Here is a 20,977-nt window from a genome sequence, read left to right on the forward strand (position 1 = left end):
TCCATGTAGAGCAGGGCCCGCCATCCTCCAGGAAACCCATGTTTAATGCGTGGTTCCCCTTCGAAACGCATGCATTAGTGCTTCACCTGTCAGGAACCTGGTTTTGTCAGGGGCTTTTGTGATGCAGCATAAGCAGGAGAACAAACTCGAAGGACCCAGCGTGGAAGGTGTTGGCAAAGCATCTTGCTTGTAAATTGGGTAAATCTCATCTGCGGGAAGGAGCTGGTGGAGGGAACAAAGGGTGCCAAGGCCACAGCTGGTCACTTCTTCTGTGGACTCACGGTTTAAGTCTGGCCAGCAGCCATACAGCAAAACAGGAACTTGGGAGCTCCTGGTCTCATGCTCCGATCGCTGGGCACCCTTCAGCATCAAGCCTGGCACACTTGAACTGCAAGCCGTGCTTGGGAGACCCGGGAATGAAGTTAAACGTGCAGACGGTCAGATCAGACTCCTGCATGGGTTGTCTGACCTTTGTGGCTTGCTCCTCGGAAGCGGTGCTGCCTCTCTTTGTGGGCCCTGCTCCCATTTTGCTCCATTTCCATGCCTCGGGCTGTGGACCTGGAAGACTGCAAAGCTACAGGTCATGTCCCAGGCATCAAAATCCCCACTGCCCCCTTCCAGGAGGTGCTTTGCTGCAAAACAAAGGCACAGAGCGAAGACTGCGACTCTGCAGGTGAGCAGCACAGCAGTGCCTGGAAAGTTTAGTTTGCAGCCTTTGGCAAGGGGCCCAGACAGATGAGGGTGTAAACTGGGGCATCGCCTTCCTAAACACTCTCCCTTGGATAGCTCCTTCCCATGGAAAAGCTCATCCAAGGGGTCTGAAATGCCCCAGCGACCCCTCTTCTGCATCATTTGGTGAGTGGAGGTTGCCGCTATGTCCTGAGTGGGACATCGTTTCACTTTTGCACCTCGTGAATCCCGAGGGGATGATGACCCTCCTTGTAGAGTGGCCGTGCCCCTCCGCTAGCTCAGAGGCGCCCCCGACCCCCATCCCTCCCTACCAATGCAGATTTAGAAGAAAGTCGTTGTCAGAGTCAGGAGCATAACTGCTGTTTCTTGGTACTGTCTATACCTGGAAACCTCCCTTCCCTTTTCTCTCCATGAATGTGTGTAGAGGGCTCCATTGTTCCTCTGCATTTTTAACGTGGCACGCCATTGCTATGGATAACCAGTAATTAGTTTCAGCTCACGCCATGTCCCCTGCACGTTCCCTTCCTAACCTATGCATCCGCAGGATGAGCCCGGCCCCTGGCCTTCTGCAGATGGAGGCTGGAGGCAGCTTATCTCTCCCCTGCTATCGTGACACCTGACACACAGATTTAAAAGCCTGGTAATTACACACTAAAAGTCGAGGTGGCTGCTTATTCAGGTCTCCACCTCCAACAGCAGGAAAACATCCTTTAACTAATTACATTTGCCTGTCTGTTCCTCCCCCCACCTCTTCCAACAAGGAGGCAGCAATGTGAAGCAAAGCCGTCTGTAGAGATGTCTCTCGGGTCCCAGGGGGTTTGCAGACTTGGGTAATCACGCAGGGGATGCTACGAGGGTTGAACAAAACATGCCTTGCAGTGAAGCACAGCAGTTTTCTGCCTGTCCTCAGCATAGCTGTTTTTTCCTGATTTTGCTCAGCAAAATGCCAGTTACGGGTTGGCTCCTTTTACAGGCCTGGGGGCTAATGCACTTCTCACATTAAGAGTGTGTGGAAGGTTGTTCCTCTCTCCTACAGCTCTCGTTGCGGCGTTGGGGAAGAAAAGGGGTGGGGAAACGCAACCCTTCCACAGCCCTTCCCTAATGAATATTGAGATGACTTGAAAGATGGGAATGCTTCATTTTCATTTAGAGGGGCACCATTAGTGTAGAAATCACACTTTTTTAGGCGGGTACCTCTGTCTGCAGGTAGATGATTTCTTTATACACACGCATACGTGTGATAGTGCATGCGCATGGTGGGTGGTTGTACTTGAGACGAAGGGTTTTTGTGATATCTTTTATTGGACTGACTGGAGTTGGGAAAGCTGTTGGACAAGCTTTTGGACATCATGAGCCCTTTCTCAGGGCATCTGGACCTGGTTGCTGGAACATTTTCTTGGATCATCATGGCTACAACAGCGCTCCAAGCCTACTACACCATGGAAGATACCAAAATTCCCCATTTACAATGGAAAATCCATAGCATGAAGAAGAAAGCAGCCAGACTGCCCTGAGGAAGGGCCCCTGATGCCCAAAAGTTTGTCTAACAGCTCACGCAACCACACAGTTGGTTCATTGAAAGATACCACTTGTCCTCTTGACACTTCCTGGACTATCACTGCTACAACCCTACTGTGGCATGTGGTTATACTGTGGTACTAAAGAAAGCCAAGAGGCTGTTCTTCCTTTTCAGCCTGAACGTGCTGTCGTGCTGCCCTGGGTGCAGTTTGAATGGTGCAAGCTGACCAGCCTGTGGTTCTGGGCCCTTTCACTGCCTTGGCCTAGGGTCACGATGGAGCCGTCGGGCTGCCAGGAGCTCAGGGGCACGCTGGAAGCTGTCTGCCAGTTCGATTGGACTGGAGCTGCTCGACAACCTGTGAAAGCACGATGGTTGAGCTTCTTGTCCGCAGCCCGATTGTCGAGCCAACCAGTCTTGCGTGTCGCTCTTTCGTAAGCTTCTTGTGCACCGTGGATCGGGCTTGCTGAGATGTGCAGTGGCAGCGTGGCAAGCGGACACGCAGGAAGTCCTTGATGCACATGTGCCTGCCAGGCCCTGTAGAAGCAGCATGGTAAGGTCTAGCAAGGCAAGGGAGCGGGCTTTTTGTAATGACTTTGGGTGTCTGAGTAGCTGGGCTCCCAAGAGAACCCTGGTCATGCTGTTTTCACTAGAGCAGTGCTCACTGTGGCATGGGGCTGCGGGAGAGCAGAGCCGAGACCCTGGGGTTTTGCTAGCAGAGGCCATGTCATATGGACGTGCCTGGCTTCATGGCTGACTTTCATGCCTGTAGGATTGAGCCTATCTGAGAGCCTCAGGAAGAACACTATGGCCCTGTAGTGGAAGGCCAGGTCTCATGCATGTCTCGAGCAAGCTGGGCCTCCAGGCCTGCAAACTGGATGCTTTCAGGGAGGCTCCCATCAGCATGATCAGGGCCCACATTTGAAAGGCAGCCCAACACATGACAACGCAAGTGCAAGCACGATGCATCTCATACGACATGTCAGCAAACTCCGCTCGAGCTCACCTTAGGCCTTCAAATGATTCCAGACCAGCTTCCAGACGAGTTCTTTGGGTACATGGGATTATCTTTTATTAGACCAACTAAATATTTAGTTGGTCTAATAAAAGGTAATCCCATGTACCCAGACCAACATGACTACAACCAACACCCCTGAGACTAGCTTCCAGGCACTGGAGTATTCCTCTAGTAAGATTTCTTGCTCAGCTTGGGTATAAGAAGAAGCAATTGAGTCAGAAGTCAAAGCCTTTTTGTTTGCCTATGCGATGGCAATTAATATCCAGTTAAAACATTTGAAGCTGATTTTTTCCTCTTTTGGCTTCAGTTTCCTAAGCTACCATGATAGGTGATGTTCTTGGCCTTTTGCATTAAAACAGCGCATAGAAAACTTTGTCAATAGCAGCTTTGTTCATTTGCTTTTAAGCACAAGGACTACCGTTCTTGCTGGTTTGGAGCCTTTGTTCTCCGTTCCCAGTGTTGCCAACTCTCATGATTTTATCACAAGTTTGGTGGTGCTGTGTTTTGTTTTGTTCCTCCCCGCCTCTCTCAAAGCCTCAGCTTCTGGAGCCATGTGATTACTTGAGACTCAGCTTCCATGTAAAAGACAGATGGTTCTAGCCATCGTGGCTGCAAAGTGTAGGAGTCTCATTACTGGTTCATAGCACGGAGCTTCTCAGCCTCATCTCACCTGAGCCAGAGGTGCCCAGTGGGATTCACAGAGCCAATGAAAGCACCTTTTTTCCCTTTAGACGGGAAGAGAGAGGGGACGTGTGTATGCGATGCCAGGCGGCGCTGTGCAGAGGTGCATTGCACCAGCTCTGGATGAGCTTGCTCCAGACCTGGAAGCAGGATAGCTATGTGAGTGCCATACTGTGCCCAAAGCTGCATTTCCCAGGGAAGTGCTTTAGTCGTGAAGTTACTATGTAAAAGGATCCCTCCTGGTACATGCACCTCACCACCGCTACCTTTTCCTCTTCCAGCTGTATGTTTGGGGGGACGTGGCCATGGGTCCTGAAGTCAGTGCTGTCAGTCAGTGCAGGCGTGCTCAGAGCACACCTGCGGATTGGGGCTTCTAGCCGGTGAACAGCCCTTGAAGGGGGAGAGGTACCCAACTGCTTGGCTGAGCCAAAACGACGGCACCTTCCCAGCGTGTGCCATAGGTGATTGCTTAGGTTTTCTGGCAGAAAACTAATTTAGTCACTTAGAAGGCTAGGGCTGCTAAGAGTCCCCTTTCCTGGATGTGGGCACCTAAATTCTGCCCAAGTTCCCGTGTAAACCTGATCCTCATGCACAAGAAGGCAAACCAGGCAAACTGCAAACGTGATGGTTTAAGAAAATCTCGTTGCAAAGCCAGTAGCAGGACCCGGAGGCCTGGGACTTTTGCTTGCTTGTTTTGCGGGGTTTTGGTTGCATTATAACTATAGGGATTGGCCACACTTCAAGCCCACCTCAGTGGGATGAATTCAGATGTGCTGGGGAGACAGAGGCACCGTCATGCCAGGGCTTCGCCCACTCCCACGCTCTGTCCGTGGCAGTGACCAGCACCAGGCATTTCCGAGGAGCGTTCGGGAAGCCCCCTTGGCAGGCAAGTCTGGAATAACTCACCTCTGGGGAATCCTTCTTACTAACACCCGTTAATCATGGCCTGGTTTCTGCCCTGAAGCAGGCGTAGTGTTAAAGTGGGCTCCCTTCCTGCTCAAGCCGTGATACCAAAGGGCTGGAAGAAAAGCAAGCTGCCAGCTGATGCCCTGCTACCATTCAGGAACTTGCTCCAGCTTCTAATTTTGCCTCTAATTGTGCACTGGCCCTAAACATTAAGCCTTGGAGACCACAAAGGGCTGGAAGTCTGGAGCCGACCCCATGAAGTCAGGATGTCATGGAGCAGGCTCAGCCTTTCGCTGGATTAGGAGTCCAAACCCCACTGAAAGCCATTGCTGGGGTCGCTGTATCGCCCGCTTTTTCTTGCCCCATCTCTGTGAGCCGCGTTCGATGCAGAAACGACGACTGAAGGCCGTTTGCCACCGTCGCTGCGGAGTTGCGGCATCGAGGGTCTGCACGTTGCCTGCCCGTCCCCTTGCAGATGTAGGTGTGACTGCCTTCTGTGCAACGTGAGATCAGGTTTGGGCTTTGCAGACCGAATTGTTTTGACTGGGCGATTACAGAGGACAGAGTGAATGCCGATTGTTGATACTGGGAGATGCGCACGTGCGCCAGAACCAGAGGACGCCGTCAAGGTCACGGGGCTGAGAACGCCACCCTCTCCCTAGCTTTGCCTCTCCTGCCCGTGCCCCCACCGAGTTGTTTACCACGCACATGTTTCTCTGATCAGCGCTCGAGCTCAAATCCTTCTTCCCAGCAGTCCACCGCAGCCACGACCCTGCTGAGCCCCGAGCCACACGTGCTGTCCACGGCAGCTGCCCTGCCCCGCACCCCTTATTCTTGTCTTGAATATAAATAGCTTGCTGGCAGACCTGGCGGTGCGAGCAGTTTTTGCGTGACCTCAGAAAATGCTGCCAGACCGGCTCTGCGAGCATGCACGGCCGAGATGGCGGTGGTGGCGAGGGGGAATCTCCATGGCGGCAGAATTAAGTTTCAGGCGCATTGGTTCCCTGTAAGCGGAGCAGGGGAGAGGGCCTGTTCCTGCCTGGTGCACGTGGGGTTGGCTGCGACCCCTGTTGCTGGAACCGCTTTGCGCTGACCTTCCCTTCGCCAGGCCGGAGCACGGCAGGAGGCCATGTTCTTCCCTGCTCGCGCACACTTCGCACGGGCATGGGGATCAAGTCTGCAGAGCTGCAGCAGTGAGCTGGAGTGTCGACGATCCAGGCAGTTTGCAAAAGCAGCCTCCGCTCGCATGCAGACTCTCGTCCCCCCCCTGTTGTTTCAGCTGCTGTGTCCTAGATCTGCTTCCCTGCATGTATTGTTCAGTTCAGCTCTTCCAGAGCCGTTCCCTCTTCAGTGCAAGCTCGCTGACTCTCGACTACCTGGCTGCACCCCACCTCCTCCTCCGATTGTACCATCACCAACGGTGGACCACAAGTGGAGGTGGTGGCGATGAGAAGGCAGTACGATCCTCATTTCTCATTGGGGACCACTGATTCCTAGACCTGTATCATCTGTGCAGATATGGGGCAGGGGGTGTAAGGGGAGGAGGAAACAACTCTGGGCTCTAGTGAGTCCCTGATTTCAATATTGGAGGTGAGGGCTGCAAAACTACAAACGTCTCCTGGGAGCTGTGGCCTGTTACCACCAGGATGCAAACAGACCCCTAGCCTCTGCTCCCATCTCCTCGCTCTTTATTTTGCTCCGTTGAGAAGACATGTTCACAAGCACGTTCTCGTCCTGCTGGCAAGCGCTTTGATCGAAGCAGTGTGCGGGTTCCCCTGGGGGGAGCAGGTGGCCCCAGGAGTGCGAAGCGATCGCTCCACATGGCTTCATTTTGTTTTGCATCAGCTGAAAGCTCCTTTCTGCTGATGAACAACTCGAGCTCGGTTGTCTCGCAGGATCAGGACCATGCGGTACAGCGAGTCGTCCCAATGGGCTTTTCTGCTTGGGGCCAGGAGGGGTGCCAAAAGGAGGAAAAACCTGGCCTGCTTTCTAGCTGGAAGCAGAGGAAAGTCTCTCCCCTTCTGTGCCCCCATCATAAGCAAAGCGTCTTAGTGCCTCAGTAAAGCTCTGGATACCGAGTCACAGCTGTGTTGTGTTTTTTGTTTTTTTTTTTTTTTACCTTGCGTGAGAGTGTAGATGATAAAGCTTTAGCTTGTCAGCTGGCTTTATGAATATGATACTGAAAGAGATACTGCTATAATCTACTAACAAACACCATTTGCATCAGTCTGGAGAGAATTTGCAGGGCTCGATGGGGGAGGTGGAAAATGAATCCCAACCAGGGGAGAAGGCTTTGTGTAGGCCACCTACTCCAGCACATTCTCTCTTCAGATAGTTCGGGCACCTAAATTAATAGATGGGTACATAGAGATGAGGAAGCAGCTTGTGTTGAGGAACTGGATGCTGGCTGAAGATCTGGGCGCTGTTCCTGACACTGCAATCGTGGACAATTTGGTACCATCTCTGTTGGTTAAGTGAAGATAAAGCTTCCTTTCCCCTACCTTTTGTCTAGCTAATCTATTTGGGCTTCACAATCCTTGGGGCAAGGACTGTTTGTACAGCACCTAGCGCAGTGGGGTCCTATTCCTACTTGGCTCTGTGGGGCTTTATCCCAATGCATGGGAACAACCAAAGCAAATCACACAGCAGCCTTTCTGATCCAGGGTCCCACCATGGTGCTACCAACACCCAACCGCGCGAGCGGACGTAGTGGGCCATTGCAAGGAACTGGCCTAATCTGAGGTGGCTCGGGATGCACGTCTGTCCTGGAGCAGGATGACTACAAGGCCTTCCCAAACTCTGGTTGGGATATTTTCCTTTTCAGAGTTTTTTGAAGTCTGGCTATTCTTCCTTGCTGTACAAATGTCTAATCTTGTTTTGAATCATGCCAGGCTCTTGGTGTTAATGATAATCTGTGGCAGCGAGTTCCAGAGACTAATTACGCATTGTATGAAAAAACACTGCTGCTATGGCTATTAATAGCGGTTTGCCCTCCAAATAATACTTGCCTTTCTCATCTGAGCCGCCTGGTCATTGACTTCAGTGAGACGGTTTGCACAAGGAAAACCAGGCAGGAGTTAACCCTCAGACGGCGTAGCAAAAGGAAATATGCCTCCATCTGGCCACAAGCAGCCAGAGGTCAGCAGTACCTAGAAGAAAGTGTTGTGCTTTATCCTGATGCCGTGTAAGATTTTTGAGCGGGAGGTTTTCCGTCATTTCACAGACAGGCGCCCTCTTCGTTTCAGCTACTCTGGTCCAGTTGAGCAGTTTGCGCGTTGAATTTGCCATGAGATCTGGACCACCTTAAGCGTGCTCTGCTTTCAAAGCCATTGGCACAAAACAAAACAAGAAAACCACCCCATCAGGTTCTTTAGACACGCAGAGCTGGCGTCGGTGTCTGCGGGTGTGTGTCTTCAAGCAGAATTAAATACTTTGTGGACTCCGACGGGTTAAGAATTTCCAATTTTCCTCCTGGTTTTGCCCCTTTGTACATGTGGCTGCTTGCTGTCTTCTGCAAACTCCTCTGTAATGCAGCTATTTTGTCGAATTGCTTTGCCGGTAGTATATAATTTTGATTTAACTGCTGTTGATGGCAGCGCAGACAAGAACGTTGGCGCGCACTTCCCCCCCTCGCTTAAAATGATTCATGCATGAGGCTGGATTTGGTGTTTCACTTGGGAGCTCGTAGTGGGGACCGGGGGGGGGGGGAGAAGGGTCCACTGTCCCTCCTTTTGAGGCAGAGGGCTCATCGCCCGCCTCCGGGGTAATTCGTGCTCCGCGGCTGTGGCTGTCAGCTGCCCACGGGGGGCACGTGCAAGACGGGCACGGGACGTTCCTTGTGCCCACTCTGCATGAAAGCCTGTTGCAGTTTGGCCCCCAGCTACAGGCCACGCCTGCCGTGGGATTCGCAGCCTGTTCGTGGCTGGGTTGCAGCTGCCTTCAACGTGGTGCTGATGTGTACGTGTGGACCCACAGTCCTGGCCTTCCTAAGCACTTGCCGGGGCTCTCCCTAACCCGTGTGCCTAGTAGTGGCGACCCCGCGGGGAAGTGGAGAAGCAGCGTCCTTTTTCCAGGTCTTGACGGGGAGAATTTGAGCCGTGGAGGCGGTGCGATTTGCCGAGGGTCGCGCACAGGAAGCCTGTGGCTGGACCAGGACGGGAACGGGTGTCTCTCGTCTCCTGACTCTGGGCCCCTGTCCCAGGCCCCTCTTCCCCAAGCGGCTCGGTTGGTAATTTTGCAGAATTCAAAACCGATCTGAAGCAGCCTTTGAATTACAGATTGCAGGGCGGGGGGAAAGGCTTCAGATTTCAGTCTGAAACATCCTGGATCTTTTTGGTGTTTTTACTGGGCCACATCCTGCTCTCTCTGGATTGGGACTAGGTCTGGCTCCCTGGATGGCATCTATTAAAAGCGAGCAATAAGTAAGTGGTAACGGATCAGCCCAGGAGGTTGGCAGGGCTGCGGATATCAAACCCAATGTACCGTGGATTTGCCCCAGTCACAGCTGGCTTGCAATTAAGTCTGGTTACCTAAGCAATTACAATTAGATAAGAATAACAAAGGCAGCCCATTTGAAAAAGCAGGACTGGACCCAGGGCATCGCTTGATTGTTTTCTCTTGTCACATAATTGAACCCTGAGGTCCCCTCTGCTCCATGGGAGGCAGGATATTTTCATAACTGGTTTATAATTATTTCTGTTGTGAAACCTCTTCTGAGGTATTAACATTAAAATAATAAGGGCAGCGCGATATCTATCCCGTTCCTGTTAAGGGGGAGGTCCCGCACGTGGCACGCTGCTTCTAACGGTTTTGTCTGTGAAGCCCTTTGGAGAGGGAAAGTGCAAGGCGGGTAAATGCAAGCTGGGAAGTGTGCGAAGCAGAGGTTAAAGAAACAGCCAATTGCTTCCAGCGGGAGCAGGCCAGCTCGGAGGGATGGGCGGCAGAGACGACCGCTCCTTTGCACAAGCGTGCAGTGGCATGGTCGGGACAGCGCGCTTCCAGAGCACTCTTTTCAGCTGCAAGGCCAGCAAGCACCATGGCCTTGCGTTGAGGTCTCATAGGTCTGCCAGCTCCTCAGCATGTAGCAGGATCACGGTCACTACAGGGGATCCCTGACAGATGAGGGCTGCCGGCTGGCCCAGCAAGGGACGCTGCTTTGGACAGCGCGTGCTGCCCGGGGAGGGGGGTAGCCGGGGTGGGTGGGGTGCTGCTCTGGGCACAGGGGACAGTGGTTCAGCCTCCCCGACACGAATCCCCCGACGCGTGATTCTCTGGGGAGCAGCGCGGCCGAGCAGACAGGACACTGGGCTGGGGGTTCGACCATCGTGGCTCTGTTCCCAGCTCTGCCACTGACTGCTTTGTAACCTTGGGCAAGTCACTTCGCTTTGGAGCGCTCCTGCTTCCTACCCTTTCCTGGTAGACTGATCTCTGCAGGGCAGGAAATGCCCCATACTACATATACCGGACAGATGGCATGTACAGCGGCTTCGCCGAAGGAACGCTGAGCTCAGGAAACTTTCCCAATGCCAACTTATAGCAAAGAAAGCAAAGGCAGGGGAGCCCCTTGTGTAACCCCCCAGCATCGGGCACAAATGTGAGGGATGACCGAAGTCTGTCCCCACGGAATAAACTGAGCCTTGCCTGCACTAGAAAATCCAGGCTTTTAAGTTGCATCTTATTGTCAGCCCCTGGAATTGTCATTTGAAAGCCGTTTGCTTGTATTCTCATAACCAACGACCCAACCTGTGGTTGTCAAAATAAGAGAAGAAGGATTTTCTCCTGTGGTCTCCTCCTTTTAGCTTCCCGTCCCCGCTAACTTGCAAAGTCGAAGGCTTTTGAGCTGGGCTGTGGATTGGTGCTGGGGGCTAGCAAAACCCCAGCGTGGACGTGCTCTCTTTGGAACGGGCACGAGCCGTTGGCGGGCAGGGACTTGGGGTTTCTCTTCTTCCTTTTTCCTGCGCTGCTTTCCTCTGGCTGCCCAAGCCCACTGCAGAGTTTACAATACGCGCAGCATCCGTCGGGAAGAACATCTTTTGTTTTTGTCGCTTAGCAATTCCAGGCTGACTTTCAGTTTCAGCAGCTGAATTCACCCTTCCCATCCCGGAGCCGCGGAGGGCCTCGATCACACGGACTCGGTCGAGCTCTGACGCAGGCATGTGTGGTGGCTCATCTGGCGTCGCGGGATAGAGTGGGTGCTTTGGGGTTTAACTGTGTGGCTTCTGCGTAAGAGAGTGCCGTTCTTTAGGACGAACCAGCTCTTGCCCCTGGAGTACCTGGCTCGAGCCCAGCCTGCCATCCGGCGGAAAACAAGGTGTAGTTTCAGGGTACTCCCTAGAGGGCAGAAAGCTGTGTTGCAAACCTAACAAACACATTGCATAACGCACCCCCTTGGTGGTCTTTGTACATATTAAACCCAGAGCGGACCTGTTTATCAGCTACGATTGACTCTTTCACCCCCGAAGAGTTAGGAGCTCCCCAGGGCAAAACTTGAACTGCTCGGTGGGGATAGGGCAGGGGAAATTTGCAGCTGCTTACACGGAGTTTGGGTGGTGAATAACGAGGAAGCTAATGCAGAACATCGCGAGCCACGTTTCATAGTCAGCAGCGAGTCGCCTGTTTGCTCTGGACTTGCAAAGGCCGAGCTGAATCTGAACCACCACAATTAAGTCCATTAAACCTGGACTCGAGGTTCCTGGGTATGTCCGGGAAGTTCGAGTATGGGTCTCGGGCACGATCGTGGACGATAAGAAAACACTGTGCAAACCTTTCAGGAGAGGACATGGGTGGTTTTTGGTTTGCAGTGGCAGGGATGGTTGTATTAAACTAGCAGTGCATGGCCAAAATACTGCACCTTGGCCACAGGGATTAATCTAGCTGGGAAGGGGAGGAGGTGGTTTTTGCTAACAGGGGTGCCTGCTGCCTCGCTCTCCCGCCCCGTTTTGAAGGATTTAGGAGCGATTGTGTGGGAGGATCCAGGATGTGAGCTGAGGAGCCCTAGGAAAAGAGCATTTGAGCTGAACTTCACTGGTGTCCTGTTCATAAAGCCAAGGCCCTGAGATATGGGGGGAAGTTTGGCCTCTAAACAAATGTGCTTGTGTCTGGTTGTGTGTGTGGAGCAGACTGGGGAAATTAATTAAGTTCACATCTTGTGTTAAAGTTTAGTCTTGAACTGCACTAAATGGAAACATTCAGCGCTGACAATCTTCTAAGCAAAGCATCTAGCATAAACTTCATCACTGGCATTCAGAAACAAGCCACAATCTAGCAATTTATTTCCACGCTTCTCACAATATTTTGGAGTGACCAGAGAACAAACATTGGATGGGCGCGTTCAGACTTCGCTGGCCGAACCGACACGCAGGCATAAAACTGCATTCTTCTCTTGGAAAAAAAGAAAAGAGATGGTCTTGCTCCTGATCTTTCAACTGGGAGTGTTTTCCTGGTGGCCGCCCCGTCCGCCATCTTCCACGTGGAGAGGGCGAGAGGCTGCTCGGGTGTTGGCGTTGCGTCAAAGAGCATCTGTCCAAGGATCATGCGGTTTTGACGTCCATCTCTATGCCCTGCACGCTCTTCTGCTGTCCATCGGTTCTGGTCATTCTCCGCTTACCGAAGCTTTTCTTGCAAGGGGGAAGCTTCTGTCGGTCTTCCAGGTCGTTGTGGCTCAGGCCATGACACTGTTGGACTGCCGCATGAACTTTTGGTCGACCTAGTGTAAGGAAAGACATGCCCCTTGGGGAAATGTTAGTCCCAATGGCTAATTTGTGGATGTCTTCTTAAAGTGCCTAATGAGTTAAAATAATTAGCATGTACAGAGGCGAATGATGCAATGGAGTCAGTTCTGCTCTGCCGTCGAAGAAACCCTTGCGACTAGATCGCAGCCTTTACTCCTGCTTTCCTGCTTCTTTTCTTACTAAAACCAGATGCAGCACTGAAGGGGGGCAGGGGCATGTTCCCGGCAGAGGAAGCCTGCATGCAGTTTTCCAGTGTGAATTGCAATGTAGGAAGCAGCGACCAAAGGCTCTGGCGTGACAGGGACTTAACACAGCACGGGCGGCAGTCACTGGGAAAGGCCAGATCTCCGGAGGGCACTTCCAGTCTCGGAGGGTCCTGCACCCAGGCTGGGGTTTCCTTTTCAAGGAAGCACAAATGCTTCCCAGCTGAAGAGCCCGTCGCTGCGTCGCTGGCCCTCTGACCAAGCGGTTTCAAGACCTGAAGCATTCGCCATGCCTTTTATTTGTCCTGAGGGTGCCTTTCATCCTTGAGTCAGCTCCCCTCTCCTTTCTTCCTCACGTTCTGCCACGCGCTCGCTGTAAGCTAGTCAGTGCCTCGGACAAGCAAACCCTTGTTTTCCCTCCTGAGAACGAAATTGCACCTTCCCGGGCCCATTTAATCAACTCAGCCTTTAAAGAGCTGCTGTCAGGTTTAATATTTTTATATGTCCTCACTTGCATTATGAATAACCTCTCCCGTTATTACACTGCAAAGCGTCTTAGGCTGAGGCTGGTCTTCTCTGCGCGTGCCATTGCTTCACCTTCTTTTTAGGCTTGCCAAAAAATGAGCTCAACATCTTGCCCGCATGGAGGCAGACGATCTGGCCCTGGGTCTTTAGGGTAAATTCTAAAACCTCGGTTTTGCTGATCGCTGGAGCATCCTAATGTCTGCAAAGCCCTTGGCAGCTGGGATGCCGTGACTTGTACTTCTTACGCTTTCAGTCCCACTTCTTGGTCTGTGCTGCTCCCGCTATTTGATGTGTCCATCTTCTGTCCTTTGTTTTAAACTTGGATTCAAAGGTGTAACTGTGCCCTGGATCCTACTTGGCCCGCTGCACCCCCTCAGCTCCGGTTCTGGGTTTGAGGAGGGCAGAGAAGTGGTGCTGGCACGCGATGGGGAGCTGTTGTGGGAGGGAAGAGGGGGGAGATGTCAGCCCCTTTTTTGCTGCCATGTGTGTCAAGCGTGCAAAAAAAAGCTCACTGGTTTTTGGCAGCGAAAAAAGGGGTGACATCTCCTGCTCCCCCACCACAGCAGCTCCTCCACCGCGCACTGCCACTGCTTCCCTGCCGCTGCTGGAGTCGGAGCAGGGGCGGCAGCAGGCTGAAGGAGGGATAGGATGGGGGTCGGTCCCTGTCCCAGCTCCATTCCAGCATCCTGAGGCAGCACTTGCCCCCTCAGCTCCCCCACCCATCATTAGATTACTGCTTCGACGATCAGGCTTTCAGGCAGAGGCTCCCGTGTACAGAGCGTGCAGGGCAGGCCCAGTGGTGCCCAGCTACATACTTGGGTCTTGAAGGTGCCGCTTTAGTGCAGATAATTATATGGGAAGTCAGAGCTCTGATTTGTTTGATGCTGCAGAAGCTGCCTCTTCCTTTAGTCGAGAGCAGCACACATGAAAGGGAGTGGCTTAACTTGAAATCCTCTCTGCTGAGTCCCCCGGCGTACCGGGCTGTGGGAACATGCTGGTGAAGAACAGGCTTTAAGACAACTTTGCCAATTCCTTCCTCCTCGCCCGAAAACTTCTTTGTGGTTCTGGGATCCCAGGCGGCATCCCAAAGCAACCGCTCAGGCGCTGAAAGCTAAACGAAGCGCGCGGCATCTCCGCGCCGCGGTGCGAGGCGTCCCGAGATAGAGTCAATGGGTGCAAGTGTATGGATGGTTTATGACGGGGCAGGAGGCTTCCCCTCACATCAGCTGCCCCGCGGTAACTCCCTGGTGGCTGTACACACTCTTCTTCCCCTGGGATAAGTGGAAGCTAACGCGTGGTAACTTAGCCTTTTGTCATTGAGGGGTAAGGTACCGCTGGTTCGCTTCCATTTGATGCAGGTTAAAAGCATGTAATGTGAAGCAGCAGATGTACCGGCAAGCCCTGGTGACTGCTCCTATGCCCATAGCCAATGCATGGAGCAGCGCCTGTGGGTTTTCAAGATCAGAAGATGCAAGAGCCCTTTTAACATTAAGAATTGATGCATGTTGAATGCGAGCCCCTAGGTGGATCACACAGGCCGCCCAGCATCGAGACACGTGCTTAGCCTGGGACCCATCTGCCTTAATGTCATTTGTGTTGGGACCACCGTATGGGAGCGTGAGCTGCAGAGAGGCAAGCCTCACGTAGGACCGGGCACTGGTCAGAAGATACAGTGCAGTTATTGCCCTGGGATGAGCTTCCTTACTGTAGAGATGGCCCCAGTCCCGGTGTTGCTTTGCAGCCTGCTCTAGGAGAGGGTACAGCCAGGGTGGATAAGGCTCTAGGATCAGGGGCCTTACAATAGCAGTGAGCGAGGGCTGGGCAGAGTCACCGATTCACAGGCAGTTTAAATTGGAGGCACTTTCTTCTAGGTGGTCAGTAGCCTCGGCCTCTCCTTTATCAGCGGTATGGGTGATGGATTAGTAGCAAGCGAGCGCTGGGGCATGGTGCTGCGGGCAGGGAATTCACTCCCCTCCACTCCCTTGTTTTTTAGCAGCCCTAGTAATTAATCACCACACTCAAGAGAATGCGATAGGAAATGAAATTCAAACTCCTTGAAGCAGTTCTGTAGCTTCTGCAAATTCTCCTTTGCAGTCTGGAGTCCTGGCCTTTATTTAACTGCGTCAGAGGATGCAAATGCATCCATTTTCAGGGATGGTGATTTCGTCTTCATTTGAGATGTTTTGTGAGTTTTCTTCCCCTTCCGACTGTACCGAAGCTCTCTGACAGCTGCCTCACCAGTGTATAAACTGGATTTGGATTGTGCGGGGGTTGCTTACCCATCACTAAAATGCAGCTGCTTCTGGGGTGGTACGAACAACACAAGTTTGTTCAGGAAGAATATGAGGAGAGGACATGAAAAATAACTTCTGTGGTTGAAACCGCAGGGAAATGTTGGGTAGGCAGAATATAATCTAAGCCAGTTGGAATTTGGTTGTTCCACCCAGGTTAACATTCAGATGCTCGACTGCTGAAGAGGCAGATGTAGCTACAACAGACACCTATTAATCATTTGTCTATCACACCAGCTATAATCAAATTCATTGCTGGAGTCAGGCCATTCCAGAAAGGGCAGGTTTGCTACCCAAGTCATAAAGAAAATTGAACTACAGAAGGGGTGGAATTTGTTGGCAGACTACCCAAATTTATCATATTTCTGGTTTTCCCATTTCTGTTATGCACTCGGCAGTTTTATTTAAGCACATGGTGTTTGGTGTTTTTTTTTTTTAAATGGCAGCCTGTGAATTAAAAGAAGATTCCCAGACCACGATGAGCAGACAAACTGAAATGTCCCTCCCTTCATCCCCTTTCAGCAACACCCATGCTCCGGTGGGTATCTGGCGGGGGCCTTGCTTGACCAGCCTTGCATCTGTGTGTGTCCGTGGTGTCGAGAAAATAGGCTTTCCCCTTGGACAAGTGAGTTCCAGCCGGGGCCGCACAGCTCTCGCGCTCTCCTCTTGGATTGTCGTCGTGCTGAGAAACCCTAGTCGGAGACAAGGACCCCGTTGTGTGATCTTGTACCTGCATTTCACATGTGCAAGAGGCTCAGCCTTGTGCCTTCTGAAACCTTCTTCCACCTTCTTTATCTCCCTTCCACTTGACTCCTGTGAGCCCGCTCTCTGCGTCCAGAGCCAGGAGAGACCAGTCAGCACATGGAGGACCCTGCTGTTTTTCTTCTCAGGTGAATCAAGAGGCCTGTCCCCACAACCAACCTGCCTTAAAAATAGCCCACTGGACACTACTCATTTTAGGAACCACTTAAAACTCACCGTTCTGTTATTTATAACTCTCAGGCTTGCAACAGCTTGTCCTGGGTCGTCTTCTCCCCATCCCTGTCGTCTTTCTCCCTTAACGGTGGCTGCTTCTGCATCCTGCTGTAATGCAACTCCAGGGACTGCAAGAAAAGCCATCATGCATCCTCCCACCTCAGCGACACACTCCCGTCCTTTCTCCCTCACCTGTTGTCCTTCTCTCCCTTCCCCTGGTTTTTTTTTTTTTGCCTGCTGTTGCATTATTTCACTTCTCCACTTTAGGGAAGCGGTTTTTCTTCCGTCTTGGTGAAAAGAGCGCAAAAGCAAGTCTTGCTCTTCCAGATCATAGCGCAAGTGGCAATGGGGAAAGGACTTCTTGGAAATCCAGACTGAACTGTTCAGCTACCACGCTGGGGACCGAGCGCTCCCCCCAGCCCTAAACTGAAATGACCGGGATTGTGGCCATAGCCATTTTATAGCCCAGGCTCTGAGAGACTTCTCTTTATGCTTTATTGGTGCCATCAGTAAAACAGCCTGCAGAACCGCTTGACTTGTGCTGCCGTGACACGATGATACTTTCCACTCCTTGTCCCATGGGTCTCCACCATCGCACGAGCCTGGGTTCTCCAGCACCGATGCACAGGCCTTTACCTCGTGGACTAGCACAAGGACTTCCCTGCTTCTTGAGAGCAGTAGGTTATTACCCTTTGACAAATGAGGCATTGGTACAATAATAATTGCCTTGATGCAGTGAAGACCAGTTGGGTCACGGTGGTACAGCAATAACTGCCGTGCTGCAATGAAGACGAGTTGGGTCAAACTACCGAACCTACTAGTGAATGAAGTGGTTCTAGTTTCCTGGCTGACCAGACTTGCTGTTCTTTGCCCACCTAATATTTTAATTAAACTTGTTCAAGGAGGTTAAGAAAAGGGGTCTGTCTTTTGTTATGTACCTGTGCAGTGGGGACTGATTCTCAGTTGGGGTCTCTAAGGATGGCTGTAGTGAGGTTAGCGTGTGCATTCAAGTACAGGTTTACAGAAGTTTCTCCCCAAAAGAATGACACGAAAACCTGTTTCTTAGTAACTATATAACTGATTGATCTTGCTCATTTTCCATGCGTGGGAGTGATTGTTGGTGTAGGGTTTATTTCCGTGATGGCAATGGCACTGGGTTGGGATTCAGGAGATTTAGGATTCAGCTCTGCTTCAGGGCTCCTTCTGTGACTTGGAAGAGATCAAAGATATTCTGGTTTAATAAAAGATACCAGATTTACCCAAAAAGCCTTGTCTGCTTTGGGACAAATGACTTACTTTCTCTGTGCCTCAGTTTCTCCACCTGTAAAGCTCGTCCCTCCACACCTTGGCGGGAGGTGGGTGAGGCGAAGTGGGTTAATATTTGGGGGGCTCCTGGACATGACCCTGACAGGGGCCGGAGAGGCACTTGGCTAGGTTAAAAGCTGGAAATTTGCAGCATCGCACAGGCAGAAAATGCAATGGGTGGTTTCAGAGGTTTCTCTGTGCTCTTTGCTGTGGAAGTCAGGCTACCTCTGAGCGTTCAAAGCTTGCGCGATTCGTGAAATGTAATCAAACTGCTTCAAAAAACCCTCCCAGTACAGTGGTGAACGCGCCCCGCTCCCTCCCGTTCGGCGGCGTCTGTCAGGTGGCACCGGCGGTCCCAGGAGAGCGGCTGCATTCGAGTGGCTCGGGCAGTATGTATTTAGTTTAATTATCAGTCAGCTGGTGTGGGAATCAAGTGGGAGAGCTGGCTCCGAATCCTTCGCCTGTCATGGCAGCAGCATGTGCTGGAGAGTACGCACGCTGACTGTATTGCAAACAACCAGGAGCACATGGAAGAGAGGGAGGGCGAGCGCAAGGGAGAGCGATCTTCACAACAGCATGTTAGTCATCTGGTTGCTGCTCAGCCTGAACGCAGACTGGTTTAGCTGGAAATCTCGCAGGTAAGGGGAGCGTCGGATTTCTCTAAGCCTCCAAAATGTGCTTTTTCTTTTCTTGCGAGCTAGCAGCAAATTTGCTCCCAGCCTTCAGCATTTCCCTCCCCGCCCCCCAGCGCTTTAATCTCCGGTCTCCTTCACCGAAGCTGTTTCCAGGCAAACTGCATTTTGCTGGGAGATCGGAGCGGTTTCTGCACAAGGCAGGGACGCCTTTGATGTCACTTGTGTCAGTGTTTATGCAACAGCGCAAATAAAAGGTAATGCCCGGCTAGTGATTATATTTAGATTTTCAAAGGAAAAAGCTGCCTGAGCTGGAGCATTTCAGCTTGGATTGTTATTATTATTATTGTTTTAATTTTTAATGATGGAACTTTTTTTAGTACTGTTCACTTTGCCTCCTCCCACCTCTTCCAGTGCCGAATAATGCTGTGTGCACTTTTGGAATAACGTGCTAAGTAGAAAATTACATATTTCAGCAGTGACCTTGAAAATCAATGTGTAAATGTTTAAGCTGGATAGATCTGGCAAGGATCCTCGCAGCAAATCGCAGAAGTAAGGACATTAGTTGGAAAAAAAAAAAGAGAGAGCGAGCGCACTCCTTGCTAGAAGAAAAAAAATTGCTGATTGCTTAACATTCGTTAATCATTGATGAAAGAAGTAAAAGCAACAGATGAAGTTAATGATTTCACATGGATGTGTAGCTTTTTTGGAATCTCGGTAAGAAACCATTGCACGATTTGAAGGAAATATTCCCGATGCTGGAAATTTAATTTTACATGATTGTGTAAAAAATGGGATCTGAATGCTGCCGTGTGCTCGCATCTGTTCCCCGACTAAAGGGGCTACAAGAGTTTCTGAAAATCCCGGAGTCAGACTTGGGAATAGAGCAAGTCCAGTGGATCTGCATGTCGCTGTTTGCTGACACGGTGCCGTGCTCTTCAGCAGCGATAGAGGGAAGGAGGTGGGAGACGGGCGAGTTCGTAGAATAGGACAGTACAGCACACGGTGTCTTGCACACCGCTCCTGGAAGCCCTGTCTGGGTATTATTCTAATTAAAAGTACACGCAGCCACATATTTCATGTGTGTGTCTACAATGGCATTTGCATCTTCCCGGAGGTAGCATCTCCTTCAAAGATGGAATCTGCCCGGAGGATTGCTTGTTGTGAGCATTGTAGTACGTGTGCAAATGTACTTGTGCAGATCGCCGTGCCTTGGAAGCATACTTGAGATGTGCTGTGAGATCCCTGAACCCCCACGCTTGGGAATTATTTGCAAATGTTAAAAACCATGGTAGTACACTGACATTGGGGGTAGAAGGTAGGTTGTTCAGATCCCACCCGCAGCTCTGATGAAGCCCCGATACCGTACCTAGAGCAGTGGGATACAGTCTGTTATACAACATGTTAAGAGGTCAGGTGGAAGCCCAGATCCCACAACGCTTTTTAAGCTTTGTGTCCTATTTGTTGTCTTTTAATTGTTCGTTGTCGGGGCGGTCGGATTCACAACTGCGAGAGATTGCTGTGCGTGTGTCAACTGGTGCATTAACGTCCTCGGTGGGGCAGGGACTGTCTTTCTGTGTCTGATCAGCACCTAGCGCATAAATGCTGTTGGAGTGCAAATGACTCCTACTGCTGCTGTCATTGCCCCTAGCTTGTTGCCTGTGCAAGGTGTTTTACAAAGCGGAGCCCCGCGCAGCGTTGCGTTTGCCCAGAAAGTCATGCACTTGGCCCATATTTGCCACAGAAGTGGATGAGTGGTGAACGGGGTTTGGCATTTGCACAGCCTTCACATCACCCGAGTGCTGCATACCTTCCTGGGGTGGAAATAGCCATTCCCCAGTTCCAGACTTCGCTGCATCCCCCTCCTGTTGTCGTTTTATCTCTGACAGCAGCAGCTTAGTCACCAAATAGCACAGGAGCAACCGTCGAGTGTTCAGTATGTGGTGCTGCACTGCAGCCTTGTATTGCCGTGATACTGCTAGTCTTTATGCTATCTCATTGTATTCATGGTGGTGGGTCCCCTAGAGTAGGGTAGCACTGTACTAAGCATTGTACAAATATGCGGTAAGACAGTCCAGACCGCAAAGACCTAATGGTCTTAATAGGCAAGGCAAAGAGTGGGGTCCATTTGGTAAACTGAGGCACGAGGAGATTATGACTTACCCGCAGGAGTCTGTGACAGAGCTGGCAGCTGAATCCAGATTGCCCAAGTCCCAGTCCAGCGTCTTGGCCATAAAACCAGCCTTCTTTACTTGCCATCACTGCATTTTTCACTGCTCTGCCCTTGCAGCCCATAACGGTAATGGGCTGTGGGTGTGTTGAGGATGGGACCTCAGCAAGCTCCTACTGTCAAACCATGAAACCATTGGTGTTTCTCCTCTCTGTCTCGACAATCCAACTGGGATGCATCCGAGCTTGCCTCCTCCGTTACCCTGCTCGGAAATGGGGAACGTCAAAGGTGGATGGAGGGTGGAAGAGGTGGATGCTTTGAAGCACTCTTTTTCT

General features: G+C 51.5%; 1 protein-coding gene across 12 annotated transcripts in view; it reads left to right on the top strand.

Moving 5' to 3' along the window:
• The window catches only part of NCOA1 (nuclear receptor coactivator 1), a 200,161-nt gene that overhangs the window by 40,513 nt on the left and 138,671 nt on the right, over window positions 1-20,977 (top strand). The window contains exon 1 of one of the 12 annotated variants that reach the window (XM_019537221.1): window positions 18,191-18,478. The exons of 10 other annotated variants lie outside the window; for them this stretch is intronic. The gene's annotated coding sequence lies outside the window, so the exon portion shown is untranslated. Of the gene's footprint in view, window positions 1-18,190; window positions 18,479-18,705; window positions 18,730-20,977 lie in introns of those variants that run through there. One more of the 12 variants, XM_019537224.1, reaches the window with a different exon arrangement.

The sequence above is a fragment of the Crocodylus porosus genome, unplaced genomic scaffold (assembly GCF_001723895.1).
Source record: "Crocodylus porosus isolate Cpor-Errol unplaced genomic scaffold, CroPor_comp1, whole genome shotgun sequence".
NCBI lineage: Eukaryota > Metazoa > Chordata > Crocodylia > Crocodylidae > Crocodylus > Crocodylus porosus.